General features: G+C 47.9%; 1 protein-coding gene across 2 annotated transcripts in view; it reads left to right on the top strand.

Moving 5' to 3' along the window:
* The first annotated feature begins 602 nt into the window (after positions 1–602).
* The window catches only part of LOC144155468 (puratrophin-1-like), a 640,065-nt gene continuing 615,211 nt past the window's right edge, over positions 603–25,456 (top strand). For both annotated transcript variants that reach the window (XM_077686932.1, XM_077686931.1), the window contains exon 1: positions 603–792. The gene's annotated coding sequence lies outside the window, so the exon portion shown is untranslated. The remainder of the gene's footprint in view (positions 793–25,456) is intronic.

The following is a 25,456-nucleotide window of genomic DNA, read 5'->3' as shown; positions in this document are numbered from 1 at the left end:
GAGGGAATTTTATCATGAATAGCTAGCGGATTTCACCTGTTTTTTTTTTTTATCCTGCTGCCCTATCTGCCAATAAGTCAGTAATAGCGGGCCCAATACAATGGGGTAGTCGACATCATTAGACTTCAGTATCCACCTAAAAACTCAAGTCTGCGCAGCACATGCTCGAAGTGCCACGCTAGACCGGGTTCAGAGTGTTGCCGCACCTGTCGTAATATCTTTAAAGAATTACGTCAGTTTACGTCTCAGCCAAGCGAACTGCGTGACACGCCGTTTTTTAACGTCCATAGATGACGATATGTCTTTTGCGTCAGTAGTCTGAACATAGCCTTAGCCGTGCGCATATCTCAACGGTGGGCTTCGAAGACGGTTCGTGCTGCATGCACGTTTCACATTCGTAACAAATTCTCGTAACACATCACTGCTGTGGCCCTTGAGCGGCCAATAGCATGACAGGCAAAGTGCAGAGGCCTTGGTCCTCCAGACAGCGTTGAAATGTCTCCTCACTTTTTGCAAGCTTCTGCGGTGCTTTCGGTGACGCAATAGCAACAACATTGGTGCGGCCCAGGCACAGTTCGTAGTTGATGAACGCGGTGTGCGCATGTATGGCTCGTTAACCGTGTGTTGTCTGGGCCCTTAATCGGGTGCTCGCGTGCAAAACTTTGGATGTTTGTTTTCCGCCCTCCGTAAGGGAATGAGCCGCGTGAACGTCGTTTTGTGCACTGCTGCGGCTTCTTTGGCGGGTCCTTCCTGTGTCAGGAACTGTCTTCAAACAACGAAAGGGGACTCCGGGTAAGCTTGGTGCTGTCATTGTGCGATCACCCACAAGCGCCCATTGGTACCACAAGCGTTAGCCACCTGCATTAACAAAATCAGCTCGAACTTATTTTCAATTCAGCAGTTATCCGCCCATTTTTTGGTCATTTTCTAAAACATCCCCACGTATAAAATCTGCCGGAATTCGCCCGATACGTTTACCTAACCCATCTTTCAGGAGCAAGTTCTCGGGTGAAGTGGCGGAAGCAGACGTGCTTTTTGCATTCGTCACTCGACAGTGATGGAAAAGAGCATGGAAGATCTGGCGTTAAATTCTACGAATTCTACGAAAGTATGGCGCAGGGGCGGTCGCGCGACACTTGTTTCACAACCGCATCAAAGATTGGCTCTGGGCGAATGCAAATTGCTGACGTTCTTATGCCGCTGTTCGCAGTCGCTGCTAACAGGGAAGTCGGATCAAGCGGCGCATAGGTTAGGACTGCCTTCAGATTTTATGGGCTTTTTTTTCTTTGACCGTGCTTTTTTTTTCTTCTTTTATGGAGGCTATGGCAGGAGGAAGCGTATGGTACGCGCCATCGCAGCCGCCACATTACAGCGTTGACGTCGCTCGAGCGACAATTTGACGCCACACGTACAGTACCTGCTTTTTCCGCAGGGGAGCTTTGCAGCCTACACAGGCCCGCCGTGCACTCGCGCGTCTAGCGGCAGACGTCGGCTCGATGGGAACTCCGCAGTGAGCCATCCTCGAGTTTTAAACAGCTGTACCGAAGGACGGAAGTAGGTCGCGCGCCCTGCACGCTTTCTGTGTGTGTCGCCGGAGAGACCTGGATAATTTCGCTCTTGGGCGTTCTGCCTTCTGAGAAATTGATTTCCGACAGAGTGGGTCTGCTTCCCTCCCAGTGACAAAGGTGGGCGTCTGTTCATTGTTCGTCAGCGTGCCTTTTTTTTTTTCATAGCATAAATGAATCTGTAAAACGTGGAGTACACCGTACAACGTCACTATATACAGTTGGGGTGATTTGTATAAACACAGGGAGAAAAGAGGCGCCAGTATGCGTCCGGGAAAACGCCGATCCAAGTACGCAATATCCGGAAAAGAGAAGCCCATTCGTCACCGCTGCTACAAGTTCCTCATTTGCAACGCGTTTTGCACACTGGTGTCAAATGGAAGCTGTTAACCGAGGAAATGCGGTAGTGCGGTAGGGGGAGCCGAGCTTTCGAATTCGTACGAGGGTTGTACAAATCTCGCGAGTTTTTTCTTAGTGCATGTAATGGGTGTTAATGTAGCGTGCTTTATTTGAGCGCGTCAGTATGCCAGGGCGAGCGTACGCGGTTAATTAACCCAAGGTATAAGTACGTTTCCGAAAATATGCGCACAACGTAGTACAAACCGAAACTCGAACACGGAGACCACCCTAGCAGCGTGTGTACAGCATGGGAATAAGAAAAAAAAAAAGAAAAAAAAAAAAGGCGCAAGAGGGGGGAGGGGGCGTGAATGGTGAGCTCTTTCCAGGAATTTTACTTTTTGTTCGAAATGCTTTCACAGTGCATGTCGCGTTTATAGACGCCGAGCAGGTAAGTGGAAAATAAAATTGAATGCCTACTTCTAACCTAGCATTTCCAGCTACGTGATACTCACATGACCGCGTGTAATTCGATGCGAATGTAATGAATGCAATGCAACTGCTATGTATTTATGCCACGTAGGATGTGCATAAAAGTGCATGTGTGCAAAGGTTCCGCCTAAGCAGCGCGAGAGAGCCAATTTAAGGCCTTTGTTTTTTTATATTATTTTCCCTCTGTGTCTGCGCGGCATCAACTACGTCCGCGTAGAAAGGGGATTCTTCGGGTACATAGAGCGGCTACAAATCTTGAATTGCAACTTCTTTCGCTTGTGTCCGAATTTCTGCATTTATTAACGTTGCAATTCACCACTGCTGCAGTCGAGGACAATGATTTGAGGGACTGCAAAAAAATAATTCTAAGCAAACGAAAAGTGCCGAACACATATTGCATGTGCATATCATACTTGATACGCCCGGTAGTATTCATAAAAAGGAAACACAATCGTCGGAGAGCAAACGGAGAAAAAATATGCGCAACTGATATAGGCGTCTTGAAAACCAGGCAAGACGGAGCGAGGTGCACTGTTCCGGTAGGAGGGGGACGAACAAACGTTTATTATACATATTTAGAGCAGATTGGCGGCCGCCTTAGTCCAGGTAGCCGCGTGCTGTCGCTGCTCGGGTGGCCCGCTGGATCAGGTTTTGCTGGTCCTGCAGGTCCGAGCTGGTCAGCGCGCATTCCCAATGCTCGGGAGTAGGTGAGGGGAGTGGGGAGGGGTGGTGTGGGCAGGAGAATACGAGGTGGGGGGTTGTGTCTGGGGTGTGGCAGTCAGGGCTGTTATAAGTGAAACGGCAGATATGAGACAGGATGGTGCTGTTGTAGAAGGTATTGGTTCGGAGACGTCGCCAGATGTGGGATTCTTTGTTTGTGAGTGCAGGGTGTGGGGGAGGGTATTCTCGGCGGGTGTGGCGATAGTGCGCTAAGATATCGGAGTAGCGGTAGTGGGAGTAGGGTGTCAGTCAGGGTGTCCAAGTCGCCCGGCAGTGCTGCCAATTCTAGGGAAATTTCCGTAGATCTAGGGGATTTGGTCGTCTTTAGGGAAAAAGGGAAATTTGTCAAGATCTAGAGATGTTTTTTGCGTCTACGTGGTCTTATGCCTTCAGTCGTGTAATGGCACCCTTTATAATTTTAGCATTCATTATTTTGATATACCTGTGGATTTCAGTCTCTCAATGAAGCGCAGGTATCTATTTCACATAAATGTGCGCCCAGCAAAGTACCGCTCCTAAGTTCGACATTGTTGGTGTAAATTTGAAAAAAAAAAACATGACTGATGAATTTTTAAACTTGCGCGCTTGTATATATCATGCGCTGCGCATCGTCTGTGCTCGTTTCTATTCTTCTTCTTTTTTATATACTTGCGTGGTATTACAAGTTCACTGTTTCGAGTGCAAGATTTTTGTGTTAAATGTTGTGTAGCGCTAGATTTTCCGTTTTTGTGAAAAACCTTGCGGCGTGTGTATTTTGATAATCGTATTTGGCGATGTGCGGCAATAGAGTTTTAGCTGACCGTTTTCTACGGTCCGCTCCGGTACCGGCGGCGCTCTCAGCGAAACCGGAGCAAATGCCGTTCGCGGGCGGCGCGCCACGCAAGCGCAATGATTCTACCGCTTGCTATCGGAGCGGAGCGTACCGTGAAAAACTGCGATCTAAAACTCGCTAATTATTGGGATCGCGTTTCGCCGTAGCTCACGTGATCACTCTCATGTGGTTGCCTTAGCGAGCGATTGGGACGAGCGATTGCGGATCCCCGTCGCATCGTTCGTCGCGTCGCTCACAAAAATCGCTTCATGTGGTTACCGCTAAACACATTATCTACGAGGAAACATCTAATAACCGCATTCCCCAAAAAGTCTAGGGAAATCTAGGGATTTTTTTTATCCGAGCTAGGGGGAAAGTGGCTTCGCAGGTTGGCAGCACTGTCGCCCGGCCTCTTCGGGAGTGCCCGGTAGTGGAGTTCGCGGCCCGCAGCGTGGGCTGCTTCGTTCCTGGGGAGGGAGGCGTGACCTGGGGTCCAGACGATGGTTACGTTAGGAGGTCATACTAGGGCTTGTAGAAGCTTGCGGGCAGGTAGAGGAATTCTTCCAAGGAGGTATCTTCGACAGGCTTGCTGCGAGTCGGTGATAATCGGGAGCATTAGAGCACCCAGGATTGTTGTCTGGGGGGGAGGGGGGGGGGGCTGAAATTTTCACAACAAATTGTGGTGGTGTTTTTAACAGGCTACATAAAAAGGGGAAATACTTTGATTACTATACTATAAACATGCATATATCATATGCTTCTCTGCATGCAAAAGAGATAACACACGGTAGAGAAAGAGAAATATTTATTTAATAGAGGTTCGTCGAATTTCAATGTGGAGTGGGCTACTCCAAACCACTGAAGTCTTATAATGTGGTATACATTGTACCTAATAAATAAAATGAAATAGCTAAAACTAAAATTACTTTGCCACACGTACGCAACAACACACAATGCACACAAATATAATGGACAAAATATATACAAAACATTAACAAGCTTTTTAACTTTTGTGCATGCACCACCAAGAAATACCACACATGGACGAGAGAGAAATATTCATTTTTTGGAGAGGTTGGTCACATTCCAATGTGGGGCCGGCTATTCCAAACAAAAATAAAATGAGGTAGTTTGTACTAAAGTTACTTTATCATGCACGGACGCACACACACACCAACAAAAAATAATGCACGTAAAGATAACACGCACAGTATACACAGAATATTTTTGCGCTTTTTAACAATACCAAGCAACGATACATAAATTACAAGGAGGAGGTGGAAGCGAAAGGAAAGGCTGGAAGGTTAACCAGGCGTATATAGCACAATCTGCTACCCTGAACTGGAAATGAGGCTCCCGGAATAAAACGAGCGCGGGGGAATAGAAGTGGAGAGGAGCGTACAATCATAGTCCTTTTGTCAGGAACTTATTTATGTAAGCAGGTGTCATTTCGAAAATGAAAAAGGCCTTTGGTATCCTTCCGTCAAAGGGACAGTAGAGATTAGCGTAGATTGTGCGCTGTATCCAAACTAGAAACGCTTGCAAGCTTTATCATGGCGCCAATCAAATAAAAGCAACACTGATCATGCAGTCTCCGCATTCAAATTGCAACTGTAATTTGCAAACACACTACAACTCAAACTCAACTCAACTCAAACACACTACTACAAGTCAAATCGCTGCGGCTTTGCTGCCAATTCATTCAAGATCTCGTCCGCACATATGGCAAATTCTCTGAGAACATTTAACAGCGCTAGTCCATTTAATCTCGGTGCACCTGTTGTGTTGCAGAGGTACGTTTTCAAGCGCCTCAATGTAGAAAAAGACCTCTCATTTGTAGAAGTTGTAACTGGAAGGGTCGCCATTATCCGAAGCAGATTTTGAACCCCCGGAAACACGGAAGACGGACACACTTTCAGTGCATCGATCGGACCCTTGGGATGTTTCTCTAGCCGTTGGACTTTCTTATACCATAGGTGCAGCTCTCCAACAACTGAAGAGATGGAGTCCCCAACATCGCTGCTGTAACGCTCACAGAGGTGACGTACAGCTTTCTTGTCGTCTTGGCTCGTACAATCAACTGGCAATGAAGGGCGAAGAACTTGAAATTGAGCAAGAATGTTCTTGTGCTTCACAAATCGTTCATTGATTTGTTCTGCGAAAGCTTCGAGAAATGGAATAAAAATACAACGACGGAAGTACTATTCTGTATTTCCGAACTCCGCATTAGAGCGCGTTGTTTGCCTAGCCACAATCCTTGGTACTTGAATATCCTATCCAAGATCATCACTTGTTGTCATGATTTGTTCAAAGAGCTCATGAAATGCTTCGTCAGCTCCGGATCGTAGACGTCTCGCCGCTCCTAAAACATCCTCAGCCAACTGGACGGCGGACGAAAGATCGATGTTTGTAGTTTGCAAGTACTTACTTAATGGCAAGCTCAAGCTAAAGACCTTGTCCGCCACAAAAAGAGATACAAGAAATTCGCTTCTCTGCGTTGCACTCAGCAGGAGTTCAGCATTCGAGGAAGATTCCCGGTCATTCCAGTTAACGGCAATGTCCTGGAGAGTCACCATAACAGGTTTGAGAAGTTCAACAAACACAAGGAGAGCGTCATGCCTCTGAACCCATTGGGTAGGGCAAAGCGATTTTAGGCGCGTCACACGGGTTATCGAGACTATAGCTTTTCTATCTGAGCAGTGAGAGCAGCTTGACGTTTTGGAGTGTGAAAAAACTCGCATACCTTGGAAACTGTTCCCATGCAGTTTCTGATCTGGGATACGGAGCATGCACTAGACAGGCTTAAATTCAGGTTGTGCGAACCGCAGTGAACATGCATGGTATTGGGGAAATGCTGCTGTATGTGCGCTTGAGCACCGTTATAAGCCCCACTCATTGAAGCAGCCCCGTCATAAATAAGCTTGAGCTCTGAGGTACTCCGTAGCGACGCCTACGTCACTCAGGCTGCTTAAAATGGTATTGGCCAGGCCTCTACCTGTCATGTCAGCCACCGGAATAAATTGGAGAAACTCCTCTCTTACCACAGCTTGCTCTAAATCTACATATCGAGCGCACAATGACAGCTGCTCAACACCGCCGATATCTGTCGTCTCATCCGCCATTACAGAAAAGAACTTCGCAGCGTTGACTTTAGCAACAAGCTTTCGCAAGATAATGGTGTTGCACGCGGATATTATTTCATTTTGGGTCTTCCAGCTCGTGTGTGTTGCGTTAGCACTGCATTCTTCTAGGTGTTTCTTCAGCAACTCATCGCCGTTGCATGAACGTAATGTTAAGAGCGCTTTAAAATTCCCTTCATTTTCACCGGGCTCAGTGCGTAAATCCATTTTCCCGCCATCTCTATGGCCTCGCAGAGGAACTCCCTGCCTTCCGCACCACAGTACCATTGTGATGATAGGAGTCAACCTTTCTCTGTTTTTGGCAACTTGCTGCCTCAGACCGGCGTCGATGTCTTGGCAAATCGGCATTGTTTTTCCTTCTGATATTTGCAGAAATTGGTCTGCGTCTAGAGCACTGTTTTTGTGAAAAGTTTTGTTTTCTTGCTCGTTGAAAATCTCAATTGCTTTTTTCCAATTATCAAATTTAGAAAGCACAAGTTTACCAGCGGGCAAACCTCTTTCGCCAACACCAAGTGGCGAAAAAAGTACGCAGTACTTGCAGAAGGCCCCGTTCTCAGCTTTTGAGTAGAAAAACCACTTCCATCGCTGCAACCACCGGTACTGGAACTTCAGGTTTCTTGTGCCCGTTGGCTTGAATGGAAAATTGACGGAAGGGGTCCAGGCACTCGTGAGCAGCTCTTTCTTCTTTGCGTCCGTCACCTCAACGACAAAAACATAATTATAATTACACTCACGAACTGGAACGCTTATAGTTGTAGCGCCACCATTAAAACCAATTATTCCAGGTAGCCAGTATACAGTCCGCTTCAAATAAAACTGATAACTGGGCCTACATATAGGAGGGTGATATAAATGGCAACAAGCCAATAAATACTGTTGCTTTAATAAACAGCGTATAATAGACACAAGAAAAGAATACGGACATACACAGCGTGAACAGACAGCGCTGCGATGTTCGTATTCTTTTCTGGCGTGTCGTCTTTTTTAGCTCTTTATTTTTAAAAAATGTACTACCTCGCTCAATTTTTCATCTGAGCAAATACTGCTGTGTTAGTAACCTTTTCTGCGTTAGATTATCAACAATATCATCTCGAACACAGCACGTGGACACCCACACACACGAAACAGACGGGCCCACAAATAAACTTATGCAAACAGGCCAATAATGTTTGCGAGAGAGCGCGGTATTAGGAAATATTGTTGATGCTTGTTGTATCGGACACCCAGGTAGCAGTCAGCACAACCGTTTATTCTGCAAGGCGTATGCTCGCACCCTCAGAACAACAAGAACAACGCACGCCGACGTGCTGCTGTTGCAGGCCCAACGCACCGGCTCGATGCTGTCCCGATACCGCGGTGCAAGCGCCTTCGCATTCCAATCATAGCTTTTAAATGCTTCAACAGCGTCGTCAGTGCACCCAGCAGCATGTACCGCCATGAAGCAAGATTACCGTATATATCTCGCACGCACACCGAAGCGATCAAACGGTATCACGTTTGGTGCATTACGACAGTGTTGCCATGAAAATTCTTAGACCTATCGCATTCAATGTTAGCAAACATATAGATGGTGAAATGGAGGGCCCTCGCATTCAGGTCAGCGCCCGAATCTGGAAACAAAATAGTCAATGAAAGGCACGACATGCTCAATTACGATCTCTTCAAGACAATTTTGGGTTAGTTAGCGAAACTAAACTTAGCTTGGTGGGCCAAAATGCGCGGAATGCCAGACCATCTGACCCCGCACTCACCACGTGCCGCTATAGAGTGTTCGTTGGTGCATGCTTAAGATTTAAACAAGCATATCGTATACGTCGAGCCAATTTGTAAAGCTGGATGACATAGGCCTAGGCACAGAAAGCTATCTGCACTGCGAATCAGAATAAGTATAGTTGAAGATGGCCCCATATTGTAGTATTGTAGCCATAAAAAACGCAAGCATTAGTATTTGCCGAAAATATACGTAACCCCAGCTTCAATGCAGCTTCTCTAGAACAAATTGCACAGCTTGCCACCTCAAATATTCAGTAAGCATGTGAACTTTCGTTAAGCCCCTATCGTTGTGAACACCCAAGTGGTGTTCGTATGCTCGTATACAGTGTACCGGGGTGCGGGAGGGTTGCGGAAATAAGCTATTATTGGTCTTACTATGAATTAAAAAAAGGCAAATTAACGATCTCTCACGACAGCTACTACCTGCGTTATTCTGATAATATAGGCTTCCCATTCCTTGAATAGTCCTGGGGGACCTCCTTTCCAGTCCAGTCCAGTCCTTCCTAAGTTTTTATTCACTTAGATAAAATTCCGGGTTTGTCGTGCAAGTAGGCCCAAGTGGTACGCCGTAAACAAGGATCCATGACATGGAACCCACCTAATAGATTACATATAAATTCCAAAAACATAAATTAAAACCATCTAATTATGCTCAGGTTGTTAGGAATATTCCACCAACGATTCATTGGACGTTAATTAAAAATTACGTCCTTAAAAATTACGCAGTTGCTGCAGCTCATTTGGGCCTGCACATCCGCAAACGCAATCAACTTCGCGCTCGTTGCTTCCGTAGTCAGTAAACATAATGGCGACTATACCGAAATGGCCCCACTTACCGACTTCCCAGCGTAGACTCCAATGTCGTTAGGGTGTACAGGCTCGAGGACTGGAGGAGGCTGGGAACAAAGTGGCGTCTGCTGGATCGCGGGCTCCTCCATGCTGGGCGCCGCACATTCTGATGTTGAAGCCAAGTCCGGGGACTCCACATTTCGATTCTTCTTTGAGAAGTAAGTCAGCAGCGTGTTCGACTGGCACTTCAATGAGGCGGCCTTGATCATGTGGCTCATTTTCACGAGTCACGCAATCACGCGTGGACGCGGCATGACTGCATCATCGCCTAAGACGTATCGAAAACTATGGGCGCAAGGAGAATCGGGCAGCAGGGAGTACAACTTCAGCGGTCACCCGGAAGTAAATGAATGAACACGGAGACAGCGGCTTGTCTTTAAAAGGGAGCGGAGGTGCAAGACTCCCTCCTCACACCGGCACTGAGAGGCCGGCTATGCCCCCCTTTTCTTCGTAGCCACTTTCCGGCCGGCGCAAAGGAATGAATGAGCAAGCACCAGTGCTGGATTAGGCGGTGGCAAGGAGGATGCAGCCCAGTACCTCGCCTCCAAGGGCACGGGAAGGGGCCATTTATTCTAGCTTGCTTATATACGTTGCCATGGGTAGTGACACTTCTAGGGAGAAAACCAGGACGAGGAAATAAGGCCCCGCCTAATGTAACTTCGTTTAGACCATCCGTTCGGAACACTCGTCGCTCAGCCTAGCGCCGAACTCGTTCGTCCAAGCCCAACAAAGCAGCGGGGAGTCACGTTTTTTTTTTTTTTTTTCGAAGGTTCGACGCGGCCTCTTCTTTCCTGGTCAGAGAGTTCAGTTTTCAAAAGCGACGCGCGTCTTGTGCTTTCGGTTTGTTTGTTTCAAACGCTCTGGGGATCGCACGGTGTCGGAGCGTTCGCTAAGAGGAAATATATGGGTTACTCGGCATGAGAACCACGCCCGTTTTGTGTTTCTCTGCTTCATAGACGGCGGAAGAGAACGGCACAGGAAGAGAAGTTCGAACACGCAGCCAGCCGAGTTGACATATAAATGGGCCCAAACTAAGCAAGTAAGATTTGTAGCAGTGCTCGGCTGCTGCTTTCCAGTGGTGTCCGCAGAATTCGGCAGCAGCATGTGTTTCGTCACTTGTCACCACGCCATGGGAGAGTAGGATCATAAGAAGCGCACGGGTTCCCGTTGAGGCACTCAGCTACGCGGTTCCCTTCAGGGTGCGGCTCTAACAGTGGCGATGCAGTAAACTTGGTCGGCACATCTGTGTACGTCGTTCCAGAGGATGCCTTTTTCTGTATCTGTTTCCTGCCTCAGCAAACGCTGCAACGCGTTGAGCTGCTATCGCCAGGCCGCATTCGTCTTGCATTGACAAGTACATCGCCAGAAGGAACGCCGTTTGCCAGGCTGGACATACCCGACGACCACTTCCAAAACCGCCGCTCGACTAAACCGCCCCATTCCCAGCGGGTGGCCGCGGACGGAAGCGAGTGGCCGCGTTCGGCGACGGCTTGGTACGCTTTCGATGCGTTGACGGTGCTTCTGACGACTGTTTACGTCGGCTGCTCCGGTGCTCGAAATTCGAGAAGCCCACAGAACAGGCGGCACATCTGTTGTGCCCGAGAAAGGCGGCAATCAACAGAGAAGGGATGATACTGACGATAGGACTGCCAGAGCCCAAGCGCCGGGGCACCAGCTGCATGGCGTGAATAGACGCCTTACTCATTCCTGGAAAAAACTGAAGGCCGCCACGACGCCGTTGTTTATTGTCGAGCCATTCGTTCTGAAGACCGGACCGTTTTGACAGCGTGAGCTCGGACCCCGAGCCGCAGTCCCCCGACGGGTCTAGGTCTTTTCGGTACAGGGCGGTTCGGTACAGGGCGCTTCGGTACGGTCTTTTCGGTACACGGACATTTCGGTACACGGACATTTCGGGACACGGACATTTCGGGACACGGGCGTTTCGGTACAGGACATTTCGGTACAGGATGGCTCGGTACAGGTCGTTTCGGTACGAAAACAAATTCGAGCGAGCGTTTGAGGCAGCAAAATTCGCGTGCGTTTTTAACATGGGATTTGCAAGCACGCAAATCGAAGTTGTTTATTAAACGGTTGTTGCTCAAATTTCCGCGTTAATTTAGGCCAGTAAAAATTTGTGGCCACGCCAAAAAATGCCTATCTATTTGCGTAACAGTAGCCAGAAAACGTATAGCTCGTTCATTACTTCGTCTTTTTAGCGACAGTATGATCAGGTATTTTATCTCGCTCATTTTATCAATAATCAGCGACACTAACTATTTTTTGCACTTTCCAGGAACTAAAATAACAGCTGAGTAATTAAGCGCCACCGCAGGGGCAATGGAACCTGTATCTTTTAAACGTGATGGCGAAGAATATCTTACAATATTTTGGCATTCTGTAGTTGTGGGCGTTGCTTTCTCCTGATAACGCAATGCACATACCGAGTCATTATCAATTCATTACCGAAGGCACCTGTTGTACATTCTCGCACGCTTCCATCCCGGCCTCGTCGTCGTTAGAAGTTACTATGCTGGGTTTACTGTTTTTTGTGACTTGGAAGTTGAAAAGGCTCTTGAATAATATTCAAAGAATCTCCGATGTTTTATACAACCAACATAGATATATTGTTTGCAAGGACTGGTCGCTTGTGATTTTCAGATGATTCTGCCCGAAATTGTACTTGTCATAATTTGGTCGGGTTTTATTCCTATCAGAGATAAATGGCACCCCACCATCAGTATTTTTTGAAGGCGATATTCTTTCTTTGGCTCATTAAACGCTCCATGCACGCTCCTTCCCCACTTCCCGTGTGTCGAGCGGAATTCGGGGAAGACAGGTGGCTGACCCCCAGGGCGAACGTCCATCCGGACTCAGCAGCCCTTCGGTCTAAAATCTCGGTTCCGAATAAAAAAAATAACGGGTTTTAAGGAGTTTTCAGTGTGCGAACGTATCAGTTTGTTTTCATTGATTTGTCTTTGGACAGGATCTTTAGGATTTGTTTTTTTAAAGACTGCATCTGTGCTCTTATTTGTGATGATTTAACGCCTACTTACGAATCCGCATACTTTTCAAGCGATTTCTCCTGTAACTATTTGTTGAGGATAGTTCCTCGATCCCCTTTCATTTGTTTACTTTTCGCATAAATGTTCTTTGAACCGCTTATTCAATTACTTATACATTCTTTCAAATTTATTGATTGTGGGGTAGTGGAGGGCTCGGGATTAATTTTGACCACCTGGGGATCTTTAACGTGCGCCGAAATCTCGTACCTACGGGCGTTTTTGCTTTTGGCCTCCATCAGAAAAGCGGCCGCCGCGGCCGATAATCGAACCCGCGACCGCGTGCTCTGCAGCGCAACGCCTTAGCCACTGAGCCACCGTGGCGGTTTTTTTTTTAATTTTTCGGAGTAGCGAAGTTTTTAGGGGCGAAGCTCCTAAAGCCATGGGTCTGTCCATCCCTTGTGTCTCGTGGTACGTGACCGCCGCATGCTTTCGGAGATGTCGCAAAGTGGGCCGCGTTGCACGCGCAAGAACCAGCTGCAACCGGCAGCGCAAACTCGGCACCGGGAGCGCGAGCTTGTCTGTGTTCGCCAACGGAGGCGCGAGCGCACGTGCACTGCGAGGGGGAGATCACGCAAGAGATCCCGCCACGAACGCAGGCAGTCGTTCTCGGAGATCGAACGAGACGCAAGGACCTTTGCTCGTTTCCTCTCGTCTTGTTCGGGCACAAGTTCGCCCTAAATAAAAGTTCTTTCTTTACCGTTGTGTCCCATCCTACGTGACAAATTGTGGTGGAGGTGCGGGGTAGTCCTCGATGGCGCGGGGTCTTTCACCAGGTCTGGGCCTGGGAGCATTGACTCCGAAAATAAAAGTTGATTTGTACAATGTACGCACACAGTCTTACGTCTTTCTTAATGATGTAATGGGCGAACTTTCACGGGAGAGTTACGCGTGTTACCGATGATCTCCCCCTCGCGAGCTTCGCCCCACTTATCACCATTCATTCCATGGATATGGCGTGATTTTTTTTTTACAAAAGTACTAAATGTCAACTTCAGAGGTACCAATGAGCCGCGATCCAACGTTGGTCTTATTCGGGGACGCTGCTTTGATGTGCATGATTGCTGCGGAAAATATTCCTTACGCACTAAGCGCTCTCCCGTGCTGTTAAACTAAGTAAACACCTCTCTTATAAATAATAATGAAATGGTTTAACAGTGCAGTTCGAAACAAATTATCAGTCGGAATAGTAGCGCTAAAGCTTTGCTCATTTTCACTTACATCATCCCATGCGATTTGACTTGCAGCGGCTCATTATAACCTGCAGCATGTCTGTAGCAGTCGGCACTTGTTTTTTTTTACCACGTATAATGTCGCGCCGACACCTGCTTCTGCGAACATTGTTTTACTGGTGTGCGGCTCAAAAAAGTGCTGATGATTGGAAGCTGCAGGTGACATTGGTCTCAGATCACGACCATATTATAGGAACTATGCTTTGCGGCAAAGCGCCAAGAATTACAGATGAGCAGTTCTTGTGAAGGTGAATAATTCTAAGTATGCTTCAGAAAACATTGCAGAGTGCTTTCAACGTCGTTACACAGCATTTCCCATTTTTCATTCACAAACACAATAAACGTGCCGCAGTCCCTGCTAACCACGAATAAGTCGGGATGGAAGCCTGCGGCAAGTTACAATAGGTGCCTTACGTAATGCATTGCTAATAACTCCTCAAGTACTTGCGTTATCAGAAGAAAGCAACGCACACAAATGCAAACTGCCAAGAAGGAAATTGCAACCTCTTCGTCATTATAAAATCGTCATTTGCAAAATCGTCATTTATAACATCACAAATTCCCTTGCCGGTGAGGTGGCACTCATTTACGCAGCCGTTGTCGTAGGGACTCCACAAAGTGTAAAAAGAAAATAGTTACTCTCACTTATTTTCGAAAAAAAAGCAATTGATAATACGGCGTCAAAAAACGAGTGAAAAACACAATACTGTCACTGATTTGTTATATAAAATACTGGCGATAATAAGTCACTAAAAAAACAAAATAATGAACAATTTAGTTTCAATTGTTCATTGAAACTAAACATTGAAACCATTGAAACCCCCCGAAGTTCAATGCGTTAAATGATAGCGCAGTAGTGACCTTTATAATAATATAAAAGAGTAATTGTCGAGTTTTTCTTTATCCCCCCCCCCCCCCCCGAAATACAAGCGCAATAGCAGCCGCCATAACATATAAAATTCGCCTGCAGGATTAATAGAATAATGGAAACACCTTTACATGACAAAGAAAAAAAAAACGCAGGGAGCCATTTTGCCATTGCTCGACGCCGCGGACCCGAGTTTGGAACTAGAATGGAAAGGAAGGGATGATGGGAGATCAGGGTGGGAAGAAGCTGCACCTAAAGCATTCCTGAATGCCTTCTTTTCAGATAAAGTCAAACAAAGCGTAAAGCATGCGTGTAGTCAATCGCGCGTGCTATAGAGCACTCTTGCCGTTCTGTGCCAGACACCGGTACAGTGTACATCTACACCGACTCTCAATCTGCATGCCGGCAACTTATCTGCAACCGAATGCACAGAAATACCGCTCACATACTGAACAAGGTACTCGCTTCAAGTCAAAAGTGCTACAAGGTAATCTGGGTACCTGGGCACGAAGGCATGCCAGGAAATGAGAGCGCACACGCACTTGCCCGAGCGTTAAACCACCGGGCGCCTGAGCATGCACTTCCACATTCAAGTGAACGTAGGGCGCAACCAGGACCCCAAGAACCAGTTGACACCAGGGATCTGCTACGGACAGCCCGTCAAAACAGACAAAAGTACCCAACACCACACAAAACACTCACTCGTCGGGAATCCGCTGTACTAAGGCAAATTCAGACAAACACGCTACCTACTGTACACCTAACACACCGATTTCAACGATTACCGGGTACCCCCAAGTGTCCTAACTGCGGGGACTACCCTAGCATCTATCACACTCTCTGGACATGCACACAGAACCCTAACCTTTCCCCCATACCCAATCCTACCCCCACTTCATGGGAAAGAAGGCTGGCCGACTCTAGCGCGGAAGTGCAAAGAACACTCATTGAACGCGCAGAGAAGGCCCTGTCGGCTATCCCGGGAGCTCCGGACTAGGGGATCCTTGCAAAAATAAAGTTTTCTTCTTCTTCTTCTCCTCGTGACCCTTATTTTTGCAACAATGCAAAAATAAAAAAAAATCTTCGCAGTGCAGTTAACTATTATTCGCTGCTATATACCAGATACAGAAAAGGCGGTTCACCTGTCTTCCAATTGTTAAATATGGTTTGCATGGCGGAGGCGCAGACGATGCTCGCAAGCTAGCTTCGGAGGAAGAGACATAGAGCCGATATTTGGGATACGTCTGAATGCGAACGTTTACTCAAGTTCGATCTAAGTTCGATCTACCTGCAAGTGCAAGAAATCTGCTAATGTATGTTGGCGGAATTTGAGCAGAGTAGACCAATTAACCCATGTTTCTGGAAGCGAATTCGCTATAATACCATGACTTCATTGTTATCCGAGTTCACTGGTTTTACTGCGCGTGCATGAAAAGTTGCCGCTTTCCTCGCTAGGATGTCATAAACCCAGGCGATATACGTAAAAGAAAACCGAACCTTTGTTTTAAAGGGAGGTGGAGGGTTATATCAGCACATGTAGTGCTTAGTATTAAAAAAGTTTTTTAGCGTTCAAATAAAATAAAATAAATTCGATCTGGTCATATTAGATTTGATTTGAGGTCAGAAGGCAAGCGGAACAATACTCAGTCCTAACCTGTGGGAAATTTCAGCTTCCTTTTTTAGAAGTCGACGAATAACTCAAGCCTCGTGACTGCAGTTGCGCACAAAAAGTTCAGAAAGTGGTATAATGTGGCCCTACAAAAATTGTAAATGCGCTTTAATGTAGGCTATGAGGCGCGCCGTAGTGGAGGGCCGGCCTCATATTTAGTTAATTTAAACCACCCCGGGGATTCTTACGCGTGCAGAAATCTCCTACCCACGAACACGTTTTCTGTCACCAAATGTCCTCGTTCTCTTTCTTAAACTACCTCAAGCGATGCCCAAGTAGGTACGCACATAGCCTTAAGAGCACGAAAATCCAATGGTTTAGTTAGGCTCTACATGTACATCAGGGATGCTTTTAAATGACCTTAATCAATATATCCCGGGATGGTTTCAAATGAAGGGAGGTTCTCACGAGACGGCATTATGCCGCGGAAGCGGAAATGTTTTTCGCTTTTCCCGATTCATATAACTTGAGGTCAAAATGCCACCAAACTGAAGTTCGTGCTCCTGTTTTCTTCTTTTGTTTTCTAATGCCAGTGAAACAATATGCCTTTTCGAGATTAAACTAGAAATGTCCAACAACAGAAGGTTTCGAGGCTGCATCAACTTCACTGGGTCAACTTCGGTTTAATGGAAGAGGGAGGAGGGGGGTTGGGTCGACGAACCTCTGAGGGGGGGGGGGTTACAACCCCCCCCCCCTTTTGTAGGTGCGCCACTGATCGGGAGGTAGCCGCACGTTGCTGTATGCATTACTATTGCTGTAGCTTCCGCTGCAGATGGGGATAGGTGGCGGTAAGTGGCCGTTGGTGTCGGTGACCGCTAGGGTTGAGTGGGAAGGTCAGATGAGTACTTCCTATGTAGGTAGCGAACACGAGCGTGGTGACGTCGTTTGTTGTACTCGGGATGCATATGTCGTGGGATGGGGTTGACTTTGATGGTGGCCCGTATATGGGGTGGTATCGGCTAGAGTGCTTCAAGGGGTTCTGGTGTAGGACGGCCTAAATTCTGGAGGACTGTGCTGCCTGTGGGAGTGAGCGTAAGGCGAAAGAGTTGGCTGGTTCTTTAGGCTTCTATAAGTTCGGAGAGCGAATTATGTAGGCCAAGTTTAAGGAGCTTGTTGGTGGAAGTGAAAGGTAGTTCCAGGGCTATCCTGTAGGCTCGACGGACGAGAGCATCCAATTCGGCGTGTTCTTGATTGATTGGTTGATTGTGGGTTTTAACGCGCCGACGCAACGCAGGCGATGAGGCGCGCCGTAGTGGAGGGCTCCGGATTAATTTTGACCACCTGGGGATCTTTAACGTGCGCCGAAATCTCGAACACACGGGCGTTTTTGCTTTTCGCCTCCATCAGAAAAGCGGCCGCCGCGGCCGGGAATCGAACCCGCGACCTCGTGCTCAGCAGCGCAACGCCTTAGCCACTGAGCCACCGCGGCGGGTCGGCGTGTTCTTGGGGTCGGAGTTGGACAAAGGGAGTGCCATATGTAAGCCTGCTGAGCAGTAATGCTTGCACAGGTTGACACGTGTCTTGTTCTTTAAGACTGTGTTTGTGCATGCATATACGACGGATGATGTGGGCGAGTTGCGATATAGTGGACTGTAGTTGCGGGTAGTAGTGCTCTTCCAGATCATTAGAGTTTGGGTTTGGGCTACTTGGTAGCGGTAATCCATGACTTCGTGTAGCGCCAACAAAACGACAAGGACAAAGGGGGGTCACGGGCACAAGCGCTTGTGCCCGTCGCCCCCTTTGTCCTTGTCGTTTTGTTGGCGCTGCACGAAGTCATGTCTTCCAGATCCATCTGCGTGGAAGCTTACTCCCAGGATTCGTAATGTCTTTTATATGCGACGCATCTCTTTCACCCGCCTTGTCCCTCCGGCGTAGTCCGGCGGCGTCCGCACACCACCTGCGCATGCGCAAACTCTCCTCCGTTCTTCTCACCAACAGCTGTGTGCAACGCGCTCTCTCTGTTTCATTATCATAACAGCTGCGCGCGCTTCGCTGACGCTTCTCTCTCGCATTTGCTCTCGCTGCGCATGCGCAACTCTCCTCCGTTCGTCTCCTCTCCTTCAAGTGCTGAATATAAAGCGGTGAGCGCGCTGCGCCGGTTCAGTCAAGTGCGTTCGCTTGACTGCGCTTGACTTTGCTTGTGCTTCGCTTGACGACGACGACTCCGTTGCTTCTTCCGATGTAGTGCGATGGAAGCAACAGTCCCGTCAGCGAGTGGTTTGACACAATCGAGTACCAGCGTCAATCCAAACGCTGATGGCAACTCTCTCATGTCGCGTATGCATGTGCATGAAAAGTAAAACTACGCCCATCTTCCCGCGTATGAGAACACCCGCATGTGATGGAATGCATCATACGCGTTCACAACACGTTTCACGCGATTTAGAGAATCAACCCAATGGAAACGCCAATTGAACCCCCCCCCCCCCCCCCCCCCCCCCGATGCGTCCCATCACATCAGGGTTCTCTCGCGGGAAGATGGGCGTAATTTTTTTTTTTACGTTTTCAATGGGACAGCCACCGGAGAAGGGCAGATGAAGAGGGTGTTGCGGCGAAATTGCCGACGTAAAGGAACATTTTTGCATCATCGGATTCCGTTCCGTCACCTGTTGAAGCAGCGGTGAAGGCTGGGGTAACTACTTTCAGGCCCGTCTGCGAGCAGAAAAACGGCCTGTTGGTGCTCTAGACCCCTGCCTAGGCACAAGGGACATATATTCACGTCGGAGATCCATCACCTGGAGGGTAATACCCGGCCAATACCCACATATACACACAGCACATAACCACGCTTGAAACCTTATCCTTGTTTTGAAAGGACATCAGGACCTACCGCATGAAATATTGTCCATGAAGAGTCATTGTAACCGTATAGCCGTAGGTAAGCAGGTGTGGCTGTAGGTTGTATCACTTCGACCTGATGAAATACTGTTTTTTTAACTGCGCGGGCTATTACCACATGATGAGGAGAAACAAGCGCGTTTTTTTTTTCGAAATTACTGTCCGACTAGATAGGCGTCATTATACTTATTTTATTACAGCTGCCAAGATGCATTTATTTTGTTCATTGATTTCCCATACTGCGGACCAGTAATTTAGTCCTAGCAAGTACGGCTACATACAAGTTAGTTTTGGCAACAGAGTAAATTTCGTTGCAAAAAAAAAAAAAAATTATACGAAGGGCAACCTCGAATCCTTCACAGCTCGTGCGCAGTTATAGGAGCTTCGTTTGCAGTAAAACAATTCCTATTACCGCCAACAGTTAAGAAAAAAAAAAAAAAAACGAGCGCTACTCAACTTTTGCAATATGAAAACATGGTTTAAAACATTTTTCTTGCTGAACAGGTCACGCTATGTCGAATGCTTATTTTGAAGAATTCCACATTAGCAGAACTAGCGAGTTCGGACGAGCCGGTGGGGCGGGTAGCGGGAGGGGGGTAGTTGCGTGTCAACCTCTTGGTTGCAGGAAATAACATTACCCCAGGGGAATGCATCAAAAGGATAACTGTTATAACACCACCAACATACGTTCCATTTGACGTAGAGTGATTTGCGGTCCTGAAAACTTGCGCCATGGCCTACGTGTGCTCAAAACACAAGCGGACTGTATTTAAGCGAAGTTAGGACGAGAAACTTGCGTGCAGTGCAATACCACTTTAATAAAACGTCCACCCCCTGAGGGCCCGGGTAGGGTGGGAGGAGGAAAGGAAAGGGCAGAGGGTGTGGAAGCACAGTAAGCACCCTCCTCGGTCGGCTACGTCCCTGATGTGTGGAACAACCTCGTCACCTGTGGGCAGTCAAAAATTGATAGATATGTCTGCTAGCTGCTAGTGGCACGAGTCCTAAAGAGTGTCCGAAACTCAAAATGCGCTTCTCGAAGTCGGAAACGTGCACTGTGACACCTGAACCACCTCCGCACTGGACACACCTAAGACAATTTGTTGTTTATCTCATGTAGCGAGTTCGGTTCTCCTTCATGCCTAAGGGCCTAAGGTGTTTCCCTGTGAATCAGCCCATAACCTCATCCGACGATGTAGACACAGCATGGCTAAGCAAAGCTGTTTCGATGAGGCATGTTGCAAATCTATACCCGGGTGCGAAAATGATGGGGGCTTAACGCGATCATAACAGTTGATGTCGCTACACATTTTACATGAAAAATTTTAAGTCTGTATTAAAACAGATTGTAATCTTAGCTCCAAATTTTTACTCTCTTAATCGGCATTCCTTTTTCCTTTCCGTGTACCTCAAGTTGTCAACGCTGCGCTTGAATGAGAGAGAGAGAGAGAGAGAGAGAGAGAGAGAGAGAAAGAGAGAGAGAGAGAGAGAGAGAGAGAGGGAGGGAGGGGGGGAGAGAGGGAGGGAGGGGAGGGGAGGGGAGGGGAGGGGAGGGGAGGGGAGGGGGAGTGGTTCACTAGTCCGGGTATCCATGAGGAGAGAAGAGATCCTTCGCTCTGGATGCCAGGAGCTGCTGTACGTCCATATGGTCGCTGGTAACCAGGTTCTCCCACAGCTCAGAGGTGGGAAGAAGGGATCGGAGAGGTGGAAGTTTGCGACTGCGCCCTCACTGTATTATAATATGAGGTAGAGTTCCGGGTTGTGAACAAAACTGGCATTCAGCGCTTGAATGTGGCCTACATGAGACATTACATCTACAAAATCCAGCAGGCATCTGCTCCTTTTTGTTCCACATGTGGCTCACGAGAAGGCATTCGCCATGTTACATGCGTGTGTCCAAAGTACACCGTGCACAGACAGAAACTAATATTATTTTTGTGCAGGCAGCTTGGTGCGGGAATTGAGCTGAGGGCTGTTTTGGGACCTTGGTCGGTTCTCAGTCATGCTGCACGTGTAATCAACGCTCTCTTGGAGTTTCTTCGAAGCACAGAGCTGGAAAGTTTCGGGATTGAAAATTTTGGGCACACCAATTTTTTTGTTGTATTTCTTTTTTTCTTCTTTTTTTCCTTTATTTCTCTTAATTTTTCTATCATCTAGCGTAGCAAGCCAGCGCAACGGTTCGGATAACCTCGCTGGTCTTCATTAAAGTTTTTATCTCTCTCTCTCAACTCGAACATTGTATCTGCACATACATGCTTAATTGGCAAAGTTAAGACATTTAATCGTGACGACAGTGTAAACATAGATCATTGCAATAAAAAACAAAGCCAGAAATATGTAACCAAAGAAAACGAAAAGCCTCCCAATTTAGCTGTTGGCAGCCATATCTGAGAACCATCATCCGTCGCAGAAACAAAAAATATTTCAGAACATAAAAATTAATGATAGAAATCTCAATGACCTACCTAACCCAGTGTCTGAAGAAGGCAAAATGGGACCCATTCCCCATCCTATTCCCCCCCGCCCGCCCGCCCGCCCGCCCGCCCGCCCTCACACAAGTACAGTCGGCCAAATCTTTAACTGGCGTGCGCGAGCGGCGACTTTTCTGTGCGTCAGCGCCATATGACGGAGCCAAGTTGCAAGCTGTTTGAGGCTAAGCGCATGCCCAGAAAGCCGCGCTCAGTTGTGCCCATCGTCTGCTAGGCTGTTCCTTCCTTAGCGCGTCACCCCTTGTGAGCGCACTGCAAACGATCCAGGCAGCGGGGTAAAGCGAATGGCTTTGCTCTTAGTTTATTTTCCCAAGATCCACGTTGCAGCAATCAATCGAGTAAATTTCAAGATACGCCGAACACGCTCACTCATGAGGTAAGCTGAAGGTTCACTCATTTTTTATTTTGTGACGTAAACTCTTTATCGTGTGTATTAAGGGCAGTTATCAGTCGTATGCGCGCTTGATATCTTCAACGTGCTGAAGCCCATGCTGAAGCTATAAAGTAGGCATCTAAAGAAAAAAAAAACCGAAAGAAGAAATAAGTAACCCATGGTCTTCGGCTTATCTCATGATGGGGCGTGTTCGGCGTATCTTGAAATTTACTCGATTGATTGCTGCAACGTTAATCTTGGGAAAATAAAATAAGAGCAAAGCCATTCGCTTTACCCCGCTGCCTGGATCGTTTGCAGTGCGCTCACAAGGGGTGACGCGCTAAGGAAGGAACAGCCTAGCAGACGATGGGCACAACTGAGCGCGGCTTTCTGGGCATGCGCTTAGCCTCAAACAGCTTGCAACATGTCTCCGTCATATGGCGCTGACGCACAGAAAAGTCGCCGCTCGCGCACGCCAGTTAAAGATTTGGCCGACTGTACATCTAAACTTGCTGCATGCCTCTGTGGGCCATCAGGTCGCCGCGGACGGTGGCTTTTTCACTGTTAGTTATCAAGGAAACCTTCAGTTGGCGCAAGGCCTTAAATTTCCACTCCTGTTCCGAGGCTTCGTATTTAAGGCCTTGCACCTTGCGCCCACAGTCAACCATTTTAGCGCAGGCTGAAAAAAAAAAAAAACTTTCAAAACAAGCTTCCGAACGTTATCAATACATGCAGAATTGTTTCAATACACCATGTTACAGCCCTTAGGCTTTAATTTTGTTGCTCTGTAGAAAAAGAAAGAATAAAGCCATCGGGCACCTTCACGTTGGACGAAATGCGTGACCATGCAGTTAACTAGGCGACGGTCGCCAATCAAAGCAGCGCTCGAACAACGTTTATGTGGAATTTTTTGTGTGACTAAGCGATCTCTAAACGTTGGCACACACTACCTAGTCGGACGCCAAGACACCCCAGTCATAGCAATAATCGAAAAAAAAAAAGCGCGCCAATCCAACCTGTGAAGGTGGTTGGAAAGCGAAGCTGTAAACGACACCCACAACGATTACCCATGCGACGTGAGAGCTTTGGCACTTTCTGCCCATGTTGGCCTTGCGCTATTAAACATCAACCATCATCATCACCATCTACGAAGAGTGAAACCAGGTACAAGGGAAATGCCCTTAACCACACCCTTTATTACTTCAAATAGATATTCTTTGCGAAGGTTAAATAAATGCATGACTCGTGAACCATGGTTGGTTGAGCTGTATTGGTGAATCACATCAGTGGAAACTCTTTTTTTCATAAAATTAAAGGAAGCTCAAACCCGGTGTTAGACGACCTCACTTCTCCTCCGTCTCTGCCGCTGCCGACAGAGGCGGCGGAGAAGTGAGATGTGGGAGCTTCCTTTAATTTTTATAACTCCTAGCGCATACGCAAGGTGCGCACACGGGCGCTACACGTACCGCGGGCGAAGCTCACAGCGGCGCGAGAGGTCGCGTAACGCTATCACGTGGCATTCAGTCAGAACGCAGCTGGGCAAACCCGGAGATGTGCTCGGTGAGGGAGGGCACTGTCTCCCACGTCTCCGCGTGGGCCCGTAGCTCAATCGGTAAGACAACGGGCTATCTTCTTTTCTTTCTTTTATTTTATTAGTAACTTCTTTTATTGGTTCGCGGGAGTTTTCAATTGACACCAATGGGCACGACAGAACCTTGGGGTGTAGGGGTAAAAAGCTTCGCTTCAAAATATTGTAAATTCACCGGTGCTCGCCGATACACACTGGCGATAGCAAAGGCCACGGCGAGAAGCGCGTTCTAGAAGGCCACCATTGGGAATAACGCCACGTTCGGGGCAAGCATGGTCACGGAAAAAAATGACCACAGTCATTCTGTGGACCAAGTGGGGAGGCTGCGATAAGCGCGGGCGAGAGGGGGAGGGAAGCGCAGTGCGGTTTCTAGCAACACCCTCTAGGCTAGATGGCGTTGGGTTGATGCAGAGTCGTGATATGTAGTACGACAGCCAATCAGCTGCTTGCGGATATGGGTGACGTCAAGCCGAGGTGGCGGCGATGCCTCCGCCGCCGCTGCAGGCCAAGGGTTGATGCTAAATGAAGGCTGCCGCCGTCCTCCTCGCCGTGGCCGGCTTACTTGCTTAGGCATGTTTGCTCGCGTCGCGCAGGCGCTTGTAAGCGTTAATGTGTAGTATAAAAAGGAGTGCGAAGCGAGTGCATGGCCGAGTAGGCGGCACACGAGGATGGGATGGGAACGACGGAGGCGAAATGCTGAGGCTACTGAACAACGAAAGTAGCTATAGGCAGCGCATGCCCCAGCTAGAGTGATCACTGGGATAGGAAGAACGCAGAGACGGTAGGCACGATACGGCTCGTTAGCGGTGTGCGAGAAACTCCGAAAGAGAGAGAGAGTATAATGTGCTGTTGGGCTAGTTGGTGCATTTTGTATCACGAAACTTGCGCTAAATAGACATAAACAGACGAAAGATGCGGATCGTCCGTCTTCCTTCGTCTGTTTATGTCTATTTAGCGCAAGTTTCGTGATACAGAGAGAGTAAACTTTATTTTGCGAGAAAAAGGGGGAGCACGTGGTGGGATTCCTCATTTCAGGATCCCGTTGGAGCTTGCTGCCTTCTCCGCACGTTCCACCAGCCCGAGCTGAGTTTCTCTGCTGGAGCTGGCCAGTTCTCTCTCCCACTGCTCATGGGAAGTTTTTCTGGCAGGCCCAGACCATGAGGTAGAGGGTACAGATCTCACCTCAGTGTGAGCAGGTGGCGCTGTAGAGGGCGGGGTGGGTTGATGGCGCGAAGTTTACATAGGTGTGGGAACCTGTTTGTCTACAAAAGCCTGAGTTTATGCTCCTGTTCCTTGGTGAGTGACGGGAGATGAGAATTGCGTTGTCAACGCATTCCTAAGGATCCACAACAGACCATCTCCCATTATTTTTTTTTTCATCCCTTTCTCGCTCGCACCCCCCTCCCGAAGGCAGCTCTCTCCTCGTTCTTCCTCCCCTCTATCGTTCTCTGTTTTTTGTCGCCCCCACTGTAACAGGGCGACGCAAAAATTTCGCTAACGTTCTCCATCTATGAAAAGCAATAAAAAATGGCAACGCTAAATGAAGTTTCGGTCCCATGGGCCTAACTACTAGGACGCGCTCTCCCCCTACTTTCGGGTGCATGTGAATGGGCGTCGACCGGCTCCGGTCTTTTCGGTACAGGACGTTTCAGTACAG

This window comes from Haemaphysalis longicornis, unplaced genomic scaffold, assembly GCF_048455015.1.
Source record: "Haemaphysalis longicornis isolate Haplotype H1 unplaced genomic scaffold, Haemaphysalis longicornis Haplotype H1 scaffold_1, whole genome shotgun sequence".
NCBI classification, from domain to species: Eukaryota; Metazoa; Arthropoda; class Arachnida; order Ixodida; family Ixodidae; genus Haemaphysalis; species Haemaphysalis longicornis.
The sequence above is the reverse complement of the archived record's forward strand: the minus strand, read 5'-3'. Positions and strand labels throughout refer to the sequence as shown.